The sequence below is a fragment of the Poecilia reticulata genome, linkage group LG19 (genome assembly GCF_000633615.1).
Source record: "Poecilia reticulata strain Guanapo linkage group LG19, Guppy_female_1.0+MT, whole genome shotgun sequence".
NCBI lineage: Eukaryota > Metazoa > Chordata > Actinopteri > Cyprinodontiformes > Poeciliidae > Poecilia > Poecilia reticulata.
The window spans coordinates 2,429,929-2,445,968 of record NC_024349.1 but is presented as its reverse complement, the minus strand read 5'-3'; the positions used below and the strand labels follow the sequence as shown (position 1 = coordinate 2,445,968).

Here is a 16,040-nt window from a genome sequence, read left to right as displayed (position 1 = left end):
TGTCTTGATTAGCGGCCCTTTTGTTATTCGTTCCATTGAGGAGAGATCGGATTGGAGAACTGGAGCACATGCTAGGTGCTAATGCTAATATCTCCTGATTGACAGATTAAATAAACGGAGACCGCCCCCAAACCCAGACTTGATGTCTTGTGGTTTGTCTGATCACCACACAACACACACAACGCAGAAATCCACTGGTCACATAAGCATAAACATCTGGCAAAATTAATTTTAAATTTGCCGTTTCCACCAACCTCGTCTAATGCGATACTTCAAAATGTGCATGAAGACCATTGATGGAAACTTGGCTATAGTTGGGGAAGTTGGGATTTCAACATGGCGACGTCCATGTTGCAAACATTGCATTACTTTTCATAAGAATACACTGTTGACATATTAACTTTAGCGGCCATATTGAAACGCCAAGTAAGCCTTTAAATTCGTAACTGAGGGTTGTTGTAACTGGGAGTTGCTCCCACTTTCATTGTGGGAAGTCCAACTATGCGGTGCGTTCCAGTTGATTTTTCCGAAAGGGAAGTCGGAATTTCCGGGTTCATACTGGAAATGGAATGCACCATTTTGACTTCTGTGACGTCACCCGAATAGAAACTTTTCTTGGGGGTCGGGGGGGGGGCGATAGGTTTTTACCTTGATTAAATGGTGATTTACAACAAAATAACAAAATAAATACAGAAAAAATCTGAGCACGGCATGTTGTGCTGTAGGTGTAAAACTGTTTTCTAAATGAATCTATCTGTCTTTATAAGTAGCTTTAAGCTCTTTAGTTCCAGTTTTAGGAGATTTCAGTGGTACAGGATAGAGTTGGAAAAGAGCCATGCTCTCGTCATTTAGTCTAGAAAAACGTAGGGTTGTTAGATGGCAGTGATTTACCTTTAGTGTTGAACGAGGCGGAGCAAAGCAAAGCAAAGTAAAGTAAAGCATCCCCTGGCAGGAGCAGGCAGGAGAAGAGAAGAGAATGAGTCTGGGTGGAGGAAGTTGCCCCACGGCTGGACGCTGATTTCACACATGGTTTGAGACTCGCAGCGCCTCTACGGGGATAACTACACACTAAAGCAGAGAAGCAGGCCTTTTATTATCGTTGGGCTGCGGAAAATAAATCTAAAGGAGACAGAGACAGGAAGCCAAGGCAAGAACAGCCCCGGGGAAAAGGCGTAAAGACCAACTTTCTTCGTTAAGTAAGGGTAAGAAAATGAATGCACGCTTCTTGCTGCCGTGTCTGACACCTCTCTGCGTTTTCTGAGGAAACTTACCGAGAGTCTGAAGTTTTTAGGAAGCGCTTAAACCCTCCTCGGGCCAGCACACTTCTCTCAACTTGTGTCTGGAGTATTGTTTTCAAAGGCCACCATGCTCACTGTTGTCATGACGATGCTCAGGAAACCCAACGCGAGGCACGTTGGGGGGACACAAAAGACACCAGATGCGGTCTGGAGCGTTGCTATAAAACTTGGTGTCTCGGAGAAAAACATCTCGGAAGATAACAGAGACGGTTAATTAAAGCGAGGCTTCTTTATTTGCCACCGAACGGGTCAGAAGCAGAAGGATATGTGAAAACTGTTGGGCTAAGGTGTGTCCTGTGTTTATACGAGACCAATTGTGACCCTGCTACTCAGGAAAGGGATGCTTTTAGTCGGCTCTTTGCTGTTTTATGGCCAGCACACATGTGGAAATGACTGACTTCCACAATAGTGGAGAATGAGCAACACAATTGTCTTAGGGGAAAAGGAAAAAGATGTGTGTGTGTGTGTGTGTGTGTGCAGGGTTTATATGGGGAACAAAAACAGTATATGAGGTTGTGTGCACGTGTGTGTAGAAGTAAGGAGGATCAGGTCAGGGTCACTTTACGGGGTCATGCATGAATATGCAGACAGACCGATCAGGAGCTACACAGGCATGAATGAAGCTAATGACAAGCAGGGTAAGCTCACGCCTGCAGTGACTCACATTTTGATACCTGTTTACAGTCTTGTGCAAGGGAAGTTTTCATAACTCCAGGTGGTAAAGTATGACACAGTCATGGACCAGTGCCATACTTACTACGGAGTGCAGCGCTTGCAAGTAATTCAAGCAGCACTGTCCGTTATTATCATTCCTGCAGCCCAAACCAGTAGTACTTAAAAGTAGAAACTGGTGAGTTAAAGTTTATATTTACTTAAAGGAGAAATTTGGAGCTTAGTGTTGTTGTTTTTTATTATTAGGATGAAACATTTTGGAGAGCCTGTGAAGTTTTCCACAAACTTTTATGAGTCTTTGTTCAGATTTGATTCATTATGAAGTGGAAGGGAAAGAATAGACGCACATTTAAATGTTTTTAGAAAGCGAAAAGCTAAAAAGTGTCTGTTTTAGTTTGTTTTTAGTCGCTGTTTAATCTTTGTTTTCACAATACAAAACTTTCTAACGGTACGAAGAAAACCCTCAGTGACGTTTTCAGTGCCGAACTCTTTCTAATAACTATTATAAAAAATTAAAGTGTGAAGATATGTTTTTAGTATTAGTAGTGTGGTATTCCTGTATACCGAATCATGAGGGAAGATCACAGCAAAAGCGACTAATTTATGGAGGAATGCACTTTGGATTTAGTTGTGCAATTAATTTGGGAAAGAAAACAACACAAACAATGATCTGGATCCTTGTTTGGACGGATGTGGATTCATTCAGTTTCTCACATCCGTTCCATCATCTGAGAGCATTGCACAACTCCAAACAAATCGAGGCTTGGCCCTCAACCTAAACCAATAGCCTGAACAAGGAGAACATTAATAACAGACAAGGGGATTTTATTTTTATTGCACGTTTTCAACACTTCAATGATTAGAAGGAAAATAAAACAACAAAAAAGTCAAAGCATTACATTGCTGTGGCAAAGAACAGGAAACCAAAAGCAGATTTTAAAAACAGACTTCTCTTCCTGATGCTCCAGTTATCAACTAGAGGCAGCTACCAACAGGTGGGTTTTAGCCCAGGAACTCAGTGTTTCAGCAGTTTTTTGGAAGTTTGTTCCAAATTTGTGGTGCGTAGAAGCTGAATGCTGCTTCTCCATGTTCTGGTTCTGGGGATGCAGAGCAGAACCAGAACCAGAAGACCTGAGAGGTGTGGAAGGTTGGCACAGCAGCAGCAGATCTTTAATGTGTTGTGGTGCTAAGCTGTTCAATGACTTATGAACTAATAACAGTATTTTAAAGTTTTTTCTGGGTGATGTTCTCTGTCTGCCTGGTTTTAGTCAGAACGCCAGCAGCAGCGTTCTGGATCTGACTGATTTTTCTAGCCAGACCCGTGAGACAGTAAAGATAAACACATGAAGGAGTTTTTCTAGATCTCGCTGAGACATTAGTCCTCTAGTCCCGGAAATGTTCTTCAGGAGACAGAAGGCCGACTTTGTAACTATTTTTATGTGGCCTGGACAATGGTTTCCAGCTGTAAAAGGATCATTTCTTATTTATAATCGTCGTTATGTCTCCCTGGAGGGTCAAAATCAAAATCTGCCTTATTCTCCCAAGGACCTAAATCATCTGGGATGAGCTGAGGAGAGACTCTAGACAACCTAGAAGGAATTGTTTTGGTTGAATATTGTTGGAGACATTTCTGTCTGTAAACGTCTTGCAGAAAAAACATCTGAATGAAACGAGCTGCAGTTTGCATACATAATGCTATCCTTAATGTTTAAAGCAGTGGTTGGGTGCAACATAATGTGTAGCAGCATAGTTCAGGCGCTGTGCGGGTTATTTGTGTTTTCTAGGATCTATGGCTGCCCACCCCCTCCGCCTGTGTCGGGGCATGCAGCTGCATCTCCCCGGCCCGGCTTGCACCCCCAGGGGCTGGAAGCACTCTGAATAAGACACATAAAATACACACACGCTTATTCACTCATTCACTCTCTCATGTACGTGGGACGACATGAACAAACGTACATCAAAGATACATCTGTTTCTTATGCATGTTTGATGGGACAGGCAGGCAGCGGCGGGCCACCGCTGCAGGTCACACTGCAGATTATCATGCATGGCTTGGTGGAGGGAAGGCAGAGGATGTGGATGGATCGGCTTCGGAAAAAATGTGGCAACGATGCAGACATGTAAAAAACACTTATTAAAACAAGAGGGATGTGTTTTTGTCTGTTTTGGATAATTCTCATGAACCGTTTTAAATGATGTTTGGGTTTAGGAGCAGAGCTTCAGCCAGGTGTTCAGTGGAAAAAGTGATTTTTTTTTTTTGTCCTGATTATACATTATAATGATCTAAAAGTAGTTTCTGGCTTCACTGTGCAAAGCAGCAGCTGCTGCTGAAGGTAGATCTAAAAGAAGATTTAAAAATGCTGATCATACAGTGGAGGGTTAAAAGTTTCTTTAGAAAATAGGTTAAAAATAAAGAATATACAGACATATTGAATAAATTAGAATGCCATTGGAAAGTTACTTTATTACAACAACCCAATTTCATGATTCATGTTTTAACCTTTCACTTCTGTCAATTCTGATATTTCAAGAGTCAGATAAAAAAAAAACATTCTAATGCAAAAATATGGGCTTAATACATGCTTAAAGGCTTTTATTTTGAAAAGGTACTTTTAATCCGATGGAGCATATTCTAATTTACTGGATCCACTGTAAATTCACTGTTGCTGTGGGATTAGTGACATTTTAAAGTTACACAAATGTAGCAATTAGAACTTGTCTTGGATTTATTTATCTTAGTTTCACATTGGTTAACTTTACTTTAAAGCTTATTTAAGTATTTTTTAAAAATAAGTACATGCAAAAACACGTTGGTTGTTTGAAAACCTGATCAATAAACTCTAAATATTCACCTTCACGTTTCCTGCAGCAGTCCAGAGATTAAAACCCAGTAAGGTTAACACAGTCGCACCACATAGACACTTCATTTATAAAATCAGTCAGGATTAATGTTGGGTAACTGCAGCAGCATGTCAGGCAGGTTCATTTGCATTTATTGACCTTGCAGCTGAATGCTTAGCATCCGCTGCCATCGCTTCTCCTGGACGGCTGCTCATCACCTTTGACAGGAGCAGGTCCTGGCATATGGAGATACACACGTCCTCAGTTTACCTGAGCTTCACCTTCCAAAAACCACATCAACACACAGGGTCAGGGGAGTTGAGTCGAATTCATGTGAACGGTGGGTTTTCCTTCTCGCCAGATGTTCAGGCTAATTACCATGCTGGCTTGAGGAATGGAGAGTTATTAACATCCCAAACAGAGTTTATCCAGGTGCTGCAGCTCTGCAGAGTTACCTCACATTAGCATAGATTTTGGGATTTAGATTCCTGTTTATTTTTTCCTCAGGTGAAAACGGGGTCGGCACAAAAAGGCTGATAAAAGAAATCTTTCTGAATGGTTGATGGGGTTGAAGATCAGTCTATAAAACTATCTGTTCTTTTCCAATTGTTTCACATGTTTAGGTGAAGGATTTGGATAAAAAATGGGACGAAACAACAGCAGAGAGCAAAAACGCAAAATCTTACCGAGTAATTTTGGTGTAGTTTTGAGTACAAGTACACTTGAAATGACATTTCTGTCTGTAAACGGACAATCTAACATAAAAGTAACTTCAGATATACAGAAGATATACAAACTTATTTTAGGTAAATAACTGCTTAATATTCATGAAAAAGTACTTGTTCCACTGCATATAACTTAATTTATAACATGGGCGCCGTTACCTAGCAACCCTAACCAAGCCCAGTCGTTACCTAGCAACCTRAACCAAGCCCAGTCGTTACCTAGCAACCCTAACCAAGCCCAGTCGTTACCTAGCAACCGTGTTCTAGTTCCACTGGCAGATTATTTCACTTATAACAAGACATTTTTCCCATGTTATAAGTTAATTTATCTGCTAACGAAGTTAGCACTTTAAAAAACAAAATTATTTACTTAAAATAAGCCTCTACATCTTGCTGAAAAGTTACTTTTAAGTTAGTTTGCCTTATTTTAAGTGTACTAAGATACTGGCACTAGGCATTAGACCTAAAACACTTGGTAAGATTGTGTGTTTTTTTGCAGTGAAGCCAAGTCTTGCTCTGCTCCGATCGTAAATCACAGAATGTGAGAGAACATCTTTGAAACTCAACACCTGGGGGATCAGAGGGGCTTCAGAGAGCAGCTGACAGAGTTCAGACAGAAGACGGCAGCGTGAACAATCCTACGCTGTCTCTGCTTCCACAAAGATTAAAGAAAGTGTCGGTTTCAAAATGGAACACGATTCCACTGATGATTAAACAATATCTTTCTTCCTTCACAAGTTCCTTCTGTTTTCCCGGATTGACGAGGTCAAAGTGTTGCGTCTCTGTTTGTTTGCAGGGAAAGCAGAGCGGGATAGAAAGATCGCCGCCTCAGACCTGGGAGCCAGCGGAGCCCCAGGGTGCTGGGATGGACCAACTCATAGAGTAAGAGCTGCTTCATCAGCAAGCTTTGAGTTTCCTAAATGCACTTCCTGTCTCTATTCTGAAACTTCCTGGAATGTCGTTGCCCACGCTCCGGCTGTACGCCTGGCATTAGGACGGACATCAAGTGGAGCATTTTACTGTAAAAAAAAAATCCTTCAAGTGTGGATACAAGCTTTAAAGCCGGTTTTCATATTTCCCTCTTTAATTTCAGGATGACAGACATTTTTTTCAAGATGGCCGCCATTTTGAACCTTTCAAGCCGTGAAATGTTAACAATTTTTATGACTTTGATGAACTTTATGCCCTATCATATGTTTTTTAACTTTGGTCATCATATTAATTAAAAATAAAATAATATGTAGCACCAGAAACGGATCATATCAGTTTTCAACAGGAAGGAGATGAAAATGAGAAAAATATGGTATGTTTCTAATATTGATCGGTTAAAACTGTGAATTTGTTCTACAGTATAGTTTTTGAATTATAGTTGATATTTTTAGTGGTAAATGCTATTTTTAGTTACAGACGTTACGGTTGTCAGAGCATGGTTGTGTGTGTGTGTGTGTGTGTGTACAAGCAGCTCTTACTGTGAAACTAAGGGTTTATTCCTAATAAACCTCACTGTTCATCTGATGCACAACTTGGAGGTGTGTGCGCCTTCATTCATTCACTTTCAGCTTTCCTGTGTCATTGTCTGTGAGGACATAAAATTATCTGCGTGAAACTAAAACAGCTGAACGGATTTTCTTAAAGTTTCCCGGAACTGGATTTACCTAACCCCACATCCCTCTTTCTCTGTCTGCTGTCACCGTTCTGGTTTTCTACCTGTGCTGCTGTTCTTCCAACACACAGAAACTTCTTGTGCAGTCGTAGCCCAACCCTCGCTGTCCGTGCCGTGTAGCTGGGCAGAGTACGATGAGAGCCGTGGGAGTCCTCTCTGCCCCCCATTCTGCAGATGACTGTAACTCAGCCGTACGTCGGGCCTGCTTTCACATACAGTAAAGTGTGTGTGTGTGTGTGTGTGTGTGTGAGTCACACACTCTCCCTGGCATTTCATTACTCGCGTCTTTCAGCAGAGTTCAAGCGGCATGTATAATTCATACCTGTGACTATGCCTAAAAACAGATCCGTGCTTACACGCTCTCCCTCCTACTTGCTACACCCCAAACCTGTCAGGTGAAAGTTTTCATCCGAGGCGCATCACAGCCGGCCCCCCGCTGCCTCCCCCCTAGTACGTCGGATTGACTGTGTCACCCCAGGGATGGGTGAATCATCCCTTCTGGCTCCTTTCTTTCCCTTAATGATTAAGTGACGTCACGAACCTGTTGCCGCTCGGTGCCAAGCTGCAGGGTGGCAGAGGGGGGCAACTTTGGTCTCCTGTGGGAACCGTGACTCAGTGATGAGTCACTGCAGAGGGAAAGGAGCTTTATAAATGCATTCCTGTGTGTAGGTCGACACGCTCGTGTTGGTCAACAACTGCTGACGTTTCTGAAGAACGTGTGGGCAAACCCAGTAAAAGTTATGAGCGTGTTGTTTGCCGCTACCCGCTCACGCACACTCAGGCACACTTGCACTAATTATTTGCATTTGTCACAATAAATTCAAATTAATTTCTTTTTTTAGATGAACTTCATAAAACCTGAACAGTCCTCGCCAGTCATTAGGTTCATTCCAATTACTGCTGACGCAATTCTGTTAAAACTGAACTTAATGACAGCGGCGGGTTATTTTGGTGCAGGTGAATTAGATTAACGCATTCAGCCAACAGGGGGCGACACTAACATTATTACTGTGAATTGAATTCATCCAGTAAATTGACTGTTTGTGCCTTTTTATTGATTTTTCTTTTTATTCCATAGCAGCAGCTCAGTTTGACATTTTCATCCCGTTTCTTTTGGTTTTAAACTTCTAGAACGTTTCTTTCTATGTTCTCAAAACCATAACAGGGTAAAATGTTTAAAAACCTCTTTAAGATCATACACTGTTTATGAACGTGATGGTTTTGTTCTCTTTCTTTCTACCAAAAACTGAGTGGAAAACGTCTTCAGTCTGGTGCAGTGATGTCAAATAGCCTCTTTTCTGAAGGACAATATTGTTTATTTGTTGTTTTGTTTGCTTATTTTAGATATTTATTCCAGTGTTAAGTGTTCAATTCAAATTCAAAAATACTTTATTGATCCCAAAGGAAAACTAGAACTGAAATCATGCAAGATTCTTCCAGAAGTTGCTATAGATGGTGATGGCTGTGAGCAGCAAGGATCTCCTGTAGCAGTCTGTGCTCCAGCGAATTATTAAAAATTAAAGTTCGTTGATCTTTAAGAGGTTGTACTTGTATTATCTTACCATTATATTTCATGAAAATGCTTTCAAAACAGAAAAGTTATCATTTGTTGCATTAATTTATTGTCTGGAAAATTTGTTAATCAACAGACCCTGGCATGGACTGAAACTTAGACAAATATCTTGCAATATTTCACTACTTTTATTTAAGTTACCTCAAAAAACACTTCCGATACCGATATGTGAGCCGATGCGATTCAATACGCAGAATCGGCAGAATTGACTTAAATGATTTTTGTTTTGTAACACAAACACAAATGTTCTGAATTACTAATTTATTTGATAACTCTGCACCAGTCCAGCTTAAATACACCAATATGTTGACAAACATGGTCAAATATGTAAAAACAATGTTCAGTCAGTATGAGTAGAAGAGCCAAAGTAAGAATACTTTATTCAGGCATGTAAAAATAATCTGCAACAAACTTTATTTTTTCAAATGAAAGTGAAATTAGGAATTGTAGATGTAAAATAAATATTAAGAGCAGAAATCATAGAGTTAGACTGAATAGATCTGTCTTCATGGATCAGGAACATTGTCACAGCGATCTAATATATATTTTAATATGAGCGATACAGATATTAATATCGGATCAGTGCATCGCTAGTGAATTATCTTTGACTGATTTTGAGGCGGTTTGTAAACGGATGTTCGCAATCTGGGGACAATAAAAGCTTATTTTCCAGTGTGAGATTACGCAACTGCTAAATGTTTTTGGGGTTTTTCCACATTTCCACCAGGTGTGGAAAAATCTGTCAGTATTTTAATGAAAGCATCAGAGATGTTAGGAAAACTAAGCTGTCAAAAATGTGACAAATGACCCCTAAAGCAAGAGGAAAAGGTACCAGCTGAAGATGATGTGGCTAATTTGTCATTTTGGGGTCTTTAGGGTAATGAAGATAATAAATACGACTGAATTTAACTGTTTGTCACCGAGCAAAGTAGGTCAGCAGAGCTTTTCCTGTTTGTCTTAGAGAAAAAGGCAGAAATCTGCATCTTCAGAGGTGGATTAAATTTTTGTGTTTTAATCATCAAAGTGATGAGCTGGGTAAATAATATTTGTCATCGCTGTTGGAGAAATAACTGGCCAAATTTGGTCATGTGGATCTGAGCTGTCAGGGCTGCACAAACAAGCCTGTGCTGTTATACTTGGCCTTGATGGAAATGACTTTAAAATATGATTCACTGGTGGTTTAGCTCCAATTCTCTGCTTGTTTATTACACCACACCGGGCGGTAAAAGCTTCAAACACCACTCTCCAGATGACAGTGACAAAGTAGATGTCTAAAAACAAAGGAAAAATCATTTCTTAAATTGCAGATGTGAGATTTGTTGGGGTAATGGCTCCGACGTCAGCGCAGCGGCTTGTTTTTGCTGTTGCTGTGATATTTATCTGCTATATGTTTGCCACAGCCGAGTACTTGAGGAGCCGGTTTGGCTTGATCTCGTCGCTCTGCAGCCGTTCTGAGGGGAAATCTGCTGCATGCGTCTGGATTCAGAAGACAGATTGCTGCTTCATCTTCTGCTGCGTCTTTATGTACTCTTGCTTTCCTCTGTGAGTCGGACTGTTTGAGGCAGCAAACTGCAACGCCTCCTCTCTGTGTTTACAAGGACTAACGGCGCGTACTGCTTATGAAAAACGCCACAGAATCATCGAATGAGCAGAAAAATACCAAACTGAAAACAATAACGTGACGAAATTCATTTAATTTTAATGAATAAAACAAAAATTTCTTCTGGTGCTAAGCTAATGTAGCATATCAAATATAACTAGGAGAGACGGTTTCTTGGAGAAATCAACCCTGTACGTCCGAACTGAATCTATAAATATATATATTGAAATAAACACTTGATCAGTATCAATAGAACTGATAGAATATTCAATAATTTCACTACTTTAAACATTAATTTCATGGCATTCTGGGGGATGCAGGCAGAGGAAAGGAGCTAGCCAGGATTAGCAACATTGGTGGCATCAACTAACTCACTTACTCTTCGGTTACCAAGCAACAATCTGTTGAGTACGGCTGAATCGATTAATTGTGACTAATCAATTGCTAAATCATTTGACGATTATTTCAGTAATCAGTTAATCATTAAGTGGAGTTTACAAACTCAAAAAAGTTCCTTTTACTGAAAGAGCAACACAGTCGGAGAAGTAATTAAGCCAAAACTGTAAAAAATAATATATATATTTAATATGGAGGGGGGGAAATAAACCATCTGTGACTAATTGATTAATCATTAATTGGAGTTTACAGACTCAAAAAATGAATTTACCTATTCGCCTATTTGCATATTTTAATGTATTTCCAATGTTATATAAAAAAGACATTTTTTAAAACTGATTAATTGTTAGAATAACTGATTAATCAATAACTAAGATAATTGCTAGTTGCAGGCCTACTTGATGGTCATGTTGTTTTTAATGCAGAAAGACACCAGGGTTGGATTTGAACCCAGAACCTTCTTGCTGCTCCATTTTTTTCCACAAAACAAATCACTCAACTTAAAATGAATAAATTCAAGTCCTTGTCAAATGACGTCCTCTTGATCTTGACCTCTTCATCAAATTGTATTGGTTTTATAATTTGTTTTCACTGCATTTTTCTCTTTGTGCTGATATTATTGGTCTTTTATTCTATGTATCAGCCGCTTTGTCCGTATTTTGTTCCGTATTTCCAGTCCAAGTGATGCCAATTGTGTTTTTCTTGTTGTGACGACGTTTGGAGAAGCTCTCGTGTCACATTATGAATTCCACTTCAACAAAAATAAAAAAAGACGCAACGCTGAGCAGCGGCGGCCTAATCGCCTTTCAGATAACGGAGACAATGAGGAGCGACACTCAGCGCCGAACTGCCGCATAATGAATCACGGAGGGTCAGCTGGACGTGGACACAAACAGACGCAGCGGTCAGTGTCCATCAAAACAGGCCGAGGATGTTCAAAACAAAGACAGCAGCGGACGGCTCCGCTCGCTGCGTGAGCGTGACTCATTTAGACCAGACAAACTGAGAGACGTGGAAAAATAAGACGGATTCAGCAGCTTTTAAGGGAAAAACAATACAGGACAAACTGTTTTTGTCACAATTTGGAGATAAATTTTGAATAAAACGCCTCATGAAGCCAGGCTTTAATACAAAACTTACAGAAACGGCGGTATTGACTAAATAAAACTAGCTAAGCAGCCACTTATGTTTGTAATTCAAAGAGAACTTTGACTTTTTACCATGCAAAAATGTTCATAACCTTTGAATTTTTCTGCATTTTGTCACAGTACAACCAAAAAATAATGCATTTTATTAAGGCTCTATGTGAAATTCTGTAAAAATAACAAAAGCTCCCATTATTCAACTTTTGCTATCAAATTATTTGGTTTGTTTTGGCTTTATTGAGCATAGTGCAGGGTTCCCCCCGGCTCAGCCTGGCCGTTCATCCGGCGGTCCGCTGTGTTTAGAGTAAAAAAAATGTTTAAAGTTGACAGGAAATTTTAAAATATCACCTGATCATTATGTGTTATTGGAACACTGGAAGATTAATACCTAAACCTATAAAGTTATAAAGTCTTAAAAAAACTAAAACAAATAAACAATGCTTAGCCTGGTGGGGCACAAGTAAAGCCTGGCAGCCCGCCAGGCTTATGACACACTGAGGGAAGCCCTGATAGTGAAATAAAATAATGAACAAAGTTATAATAATAAACAAAATAAATATAAAACAAACGCACACAAAGCAGAAGAACAGCAGTAAAGTAAAACATATTCACACGATCTTTACTATTGTTCTTTTTTCCAATTATTAATTGGTTAATGCTAAATTAATCAATCTACAAATGTTCAGGCGTACACTAATGGATTTCTCTGTTATTGCATGTTAAGCAATAAAATAAGTCTTTTTTATACAATGTTAAATTTTAAGTGATTAAATGAGAAGTCTTCAAAATATGCCAAATTTGTTTTAATCAGATTAATTGATTAATCGGTTGAATAAACGATTGATAGTTGTGGCTCTAGTTAAAAATGACTACCTGAAAACTTGCTCATATCTGCAGTCAGATTAATAACGATACAAAACATCAAATAAAAAAGAGAAAAAAGCATTCCTAAATGCAGGAATTTCTGCCCTACGATTATTAAATCCGTTTCAAAATTAACCAAAAGCAAATTTCCTTTTGCTGTGCAAGAATTAAATGTCCTGTTGATGAAATGAACTGGGTGAAGCCTCCCACAGAAACAAGCTGTTCTCACCGCCGTGCCTGATGGTAATTTAAAAAATAATTTTCTTTCAGTGTTTCTGAGTTATGTTTTACCAGAACTGAGCAACTTTTATTAGCATTTGCTTAATGAACTACACGACTTAATGAACTCCGCTTCCTGAAACAATTTACCAGGATTATAATCTGTGCAGGAATGAATCTGCAGGTAAAGATTGATGTCTGGCCTTTTTCAGGCAGCGTGTGTGTGTGTGTGTGTGTGTGCGTGTGTGTGTGTCTGTGTGTGTGTGTGTGTGCGTGTGTGTGTGTGTTGCTATTTGCTGCTCTGGGATCCCTCAATGCAGTTAATGTTGTGTGAAAGGTGTGGGTGGTGTGTGTGTGTGTGTGTGTGTGCTGAAGTGTTCAGCCTATCGATTGGCCTCTCCTGTCTCCATCCGTCTCAGTCTGAATTCTCGTCATTCCCCTCTTCTCTGAATTCTCTTCATTCCCCGCTTCTCTGTCATGATTTGTGTTGCCGCCCCCCTTGCCTGAGCCGCCCCCCGCCGCCACCGCAGCCCATTGATCTGAGAGTGGTCCGACTGTACTGCCCAGCAGAGTCTCTGAGTGCACACTGAAAGGACAGGAATAGATGAAGGCGGAGCGTGCTGTAACGTCAGAGGCTCTTAAAGCTGCTACATTCCTCACTTCTTCAATTTTTCAGCAGAAATACAGTTTTATGTTGGAGGGTTCCAGCCTTTTTTTTTAACCGTGGTGGTTTGCTGTCCGGGGAAAGAGCGTGAAACGACAAACAGTATTTATATTACACATCTGAAGTACATAAAGTAATGTACATAAAGTTCCCCGCAAAAACACAAAATCTTGCCAAGTAATTACGGTCTAGTTTCTAGTACAAATATCTTAGTACACATGAAATAAGACAAACTAACTTACTATTTTTCAGCAAGATATAGAGGTTTGCTTTAAGTAAATAATTCCTTAACATTGATGAAAAAGCATTTGTTCTGTTGGCAGATAACTTATAACATGTGAAAAATGTTTTGTTATAAGTGAAATAATCTGCCAGTGGAACTAGAACTGGGTTGCTAGGTAACAGGCTGGGCTTGGCTGGGGTTGCTAGGTGATGGCTGGGCCGGGCTGGGGTTGCTAGGTAACGGCGTCAGTGGAACTAGAACTTTCTCACCAATATTAAGGGATTATTTACTTAAAACAAGCCTCTATTAGGGCTGAGTAATTTTATTGATTCTACGATACACATCACTATTTTTTTTCCCCTCAAAGTATCGATTTTTCATCCGCGAGGATCAATACGTTAAATCCTACTTTGAGTTTTATGTCATGAATTAAATGACAGCTATAACACATGACTTTTTTTTTTACCCAGTTGCACACGTACATTAAAAATGACATGTAATGAAACAACCAGTTACAATTAATTAAATAATGACATTTAATAGATAAACTACATTATCTAATATCAGTGAATAAGACAAAAATGGTTCATTTTCTGCATAACCAAATACACAAAGCCACACAATCAACATTTAAACAAAGCAAATATATAACAAAAACATTTATTACACAGTGTTACATCAGTTCAATTAATTCAAGCCAAGTCTATAGAACAGTTACAAAATATCACCGAAATCACTGTCATTCAGGAAATCATAAAATGTATTGAATCGTGTTGAACCGTATCATTTGCTGAATATTGTGATATATACATATCGTATCGTGAACAGAATATTGCATATTGCATTGTATCACAATATTAGTGTATCGTTACAGCCCTAGCCTCTATAGCTACAAATCTACTTGTAAGTTAATTTTGTCTTATTTCAAGTGAACTAGAAACAAGACCAAAAATACTTGGTAAGATTTTGTGTTTTTGCAGTGCGTGATAGTGAGTGAAGCAAAGTTGCAACAGAAATGTTTAAATTAAAGCATTATGACCAAATATAGAAAGAGTAAATGAAGACATGTGAACACATCCGTCCTGTGAAGATTGTTTTTATTTCAGATATTTTGTCTATAACTTTAATTCTGACAAATAAGGGTTTCTGTTTGAAACAACGGCAGAGAGAAAACCAAGAAAAGTCGGGCAGGCTGATGGTTCGGAGGGAATTGAAAGAAACGGTTGTAAAAATGAACACATGCGCCGGGGATTGAACGTCAAACCTCTGAAGGGAATTCAGAAACACACGGAGGGAGAGCTGAGCTCCAGCTACTGATAGCTTTCCTCTCTGTGTGGCTCCAAAATAGTTTTGGCAGATGAATAATTCATTCACTGCTGTTTTTTTGTGTTTACTTTCGGTCGGAAAGCAAAATGAATTCTCACTTTGGAAACATCCGCCGCATTTCAGCTGAAAGGAAAAATATAAAATATATCAAACATGAACAGAGTTTGTATGAATTGTTCAAAAATAATTATTCTGTTCATCTTTTATACAAGAGTAAGCAGGTTTTTATCATTCTGCAAGTCCAAACATCTGACCCATGTTTGTCTTTTCTTACAATTTTGGTTACTGCTCTGATTTTATACCAAATATTAAATAGTTGTGGCTTTAAAGCTGCAGTTTTTTAAATGATTTTACAGATTAAAGTCCTCTTAATATCATGTTAGATCAGTGGTTCTTAACCTTTTATGAGGCACCGAACCCACCAGTTTCATATGCGCATTCACTGAACCCTTCTGTAGTGATAAATAAAATATGATTTTTTTCCCCCCCAAAATTCAAGACATAGGGGTGACCCAACTTGAGTCTAGTTGGGTCACCCCAAGATCACTAAGTCTTCTTAAAAGGTAGAGTGTCTGAGAACAGTTCTTCAAAATGTAGTCAGTGTTTTCAGCAAAGTTGAACTGACTGTCCAGGAACGACTCAAGGTATTTAAAATGTGCCACAGTTTCAACAGGTTGGCCATCGAGAGAAACTGGAACCACTTTAAGGTCTTTAGATCATTTAATTAGCTCTACGTTCTTTAGAGAACGAAAAATTAATAATAAATAATAAAGACTTTGTGGTATTCTGATTTATTAATGTAATTACCACCCCCACACCACTAGAGGCAGT

At 39.2% G+C, this 16,040-nt stretch overlaps 1 long non-coding RNA gene across 2 annotated transcripts in view; it reads right to left on the bottom strand.

Moving 5' to 3' along the window:
- The window catches only part of LOC103481116 (uncharacterized), a 5,950-nt gene extending 4,477 nt beyond the window's left edge, over positions 1–1,473 (bottom strand). The window contains exons 1-2 of one of the 2 annotated variants that reach the window (XR_001777632.1): positions 1,272–1,473; positions 892–1,119 (exon numbers count right to left, since the gene is read on the bottom strand). This is a non-coding gene — a long non-coding RNA (uncharacterized LOC103481116). The remainder of the gene's footprint in view (positions 1–891; positions 1,120–1,271) is intronic. The other variant, XR_001777633.1, reaches the window with a different exon arrangement.
- Between the last annotated feature and the right edge of the window lie 14,567 nt (positions 1,474–16,040).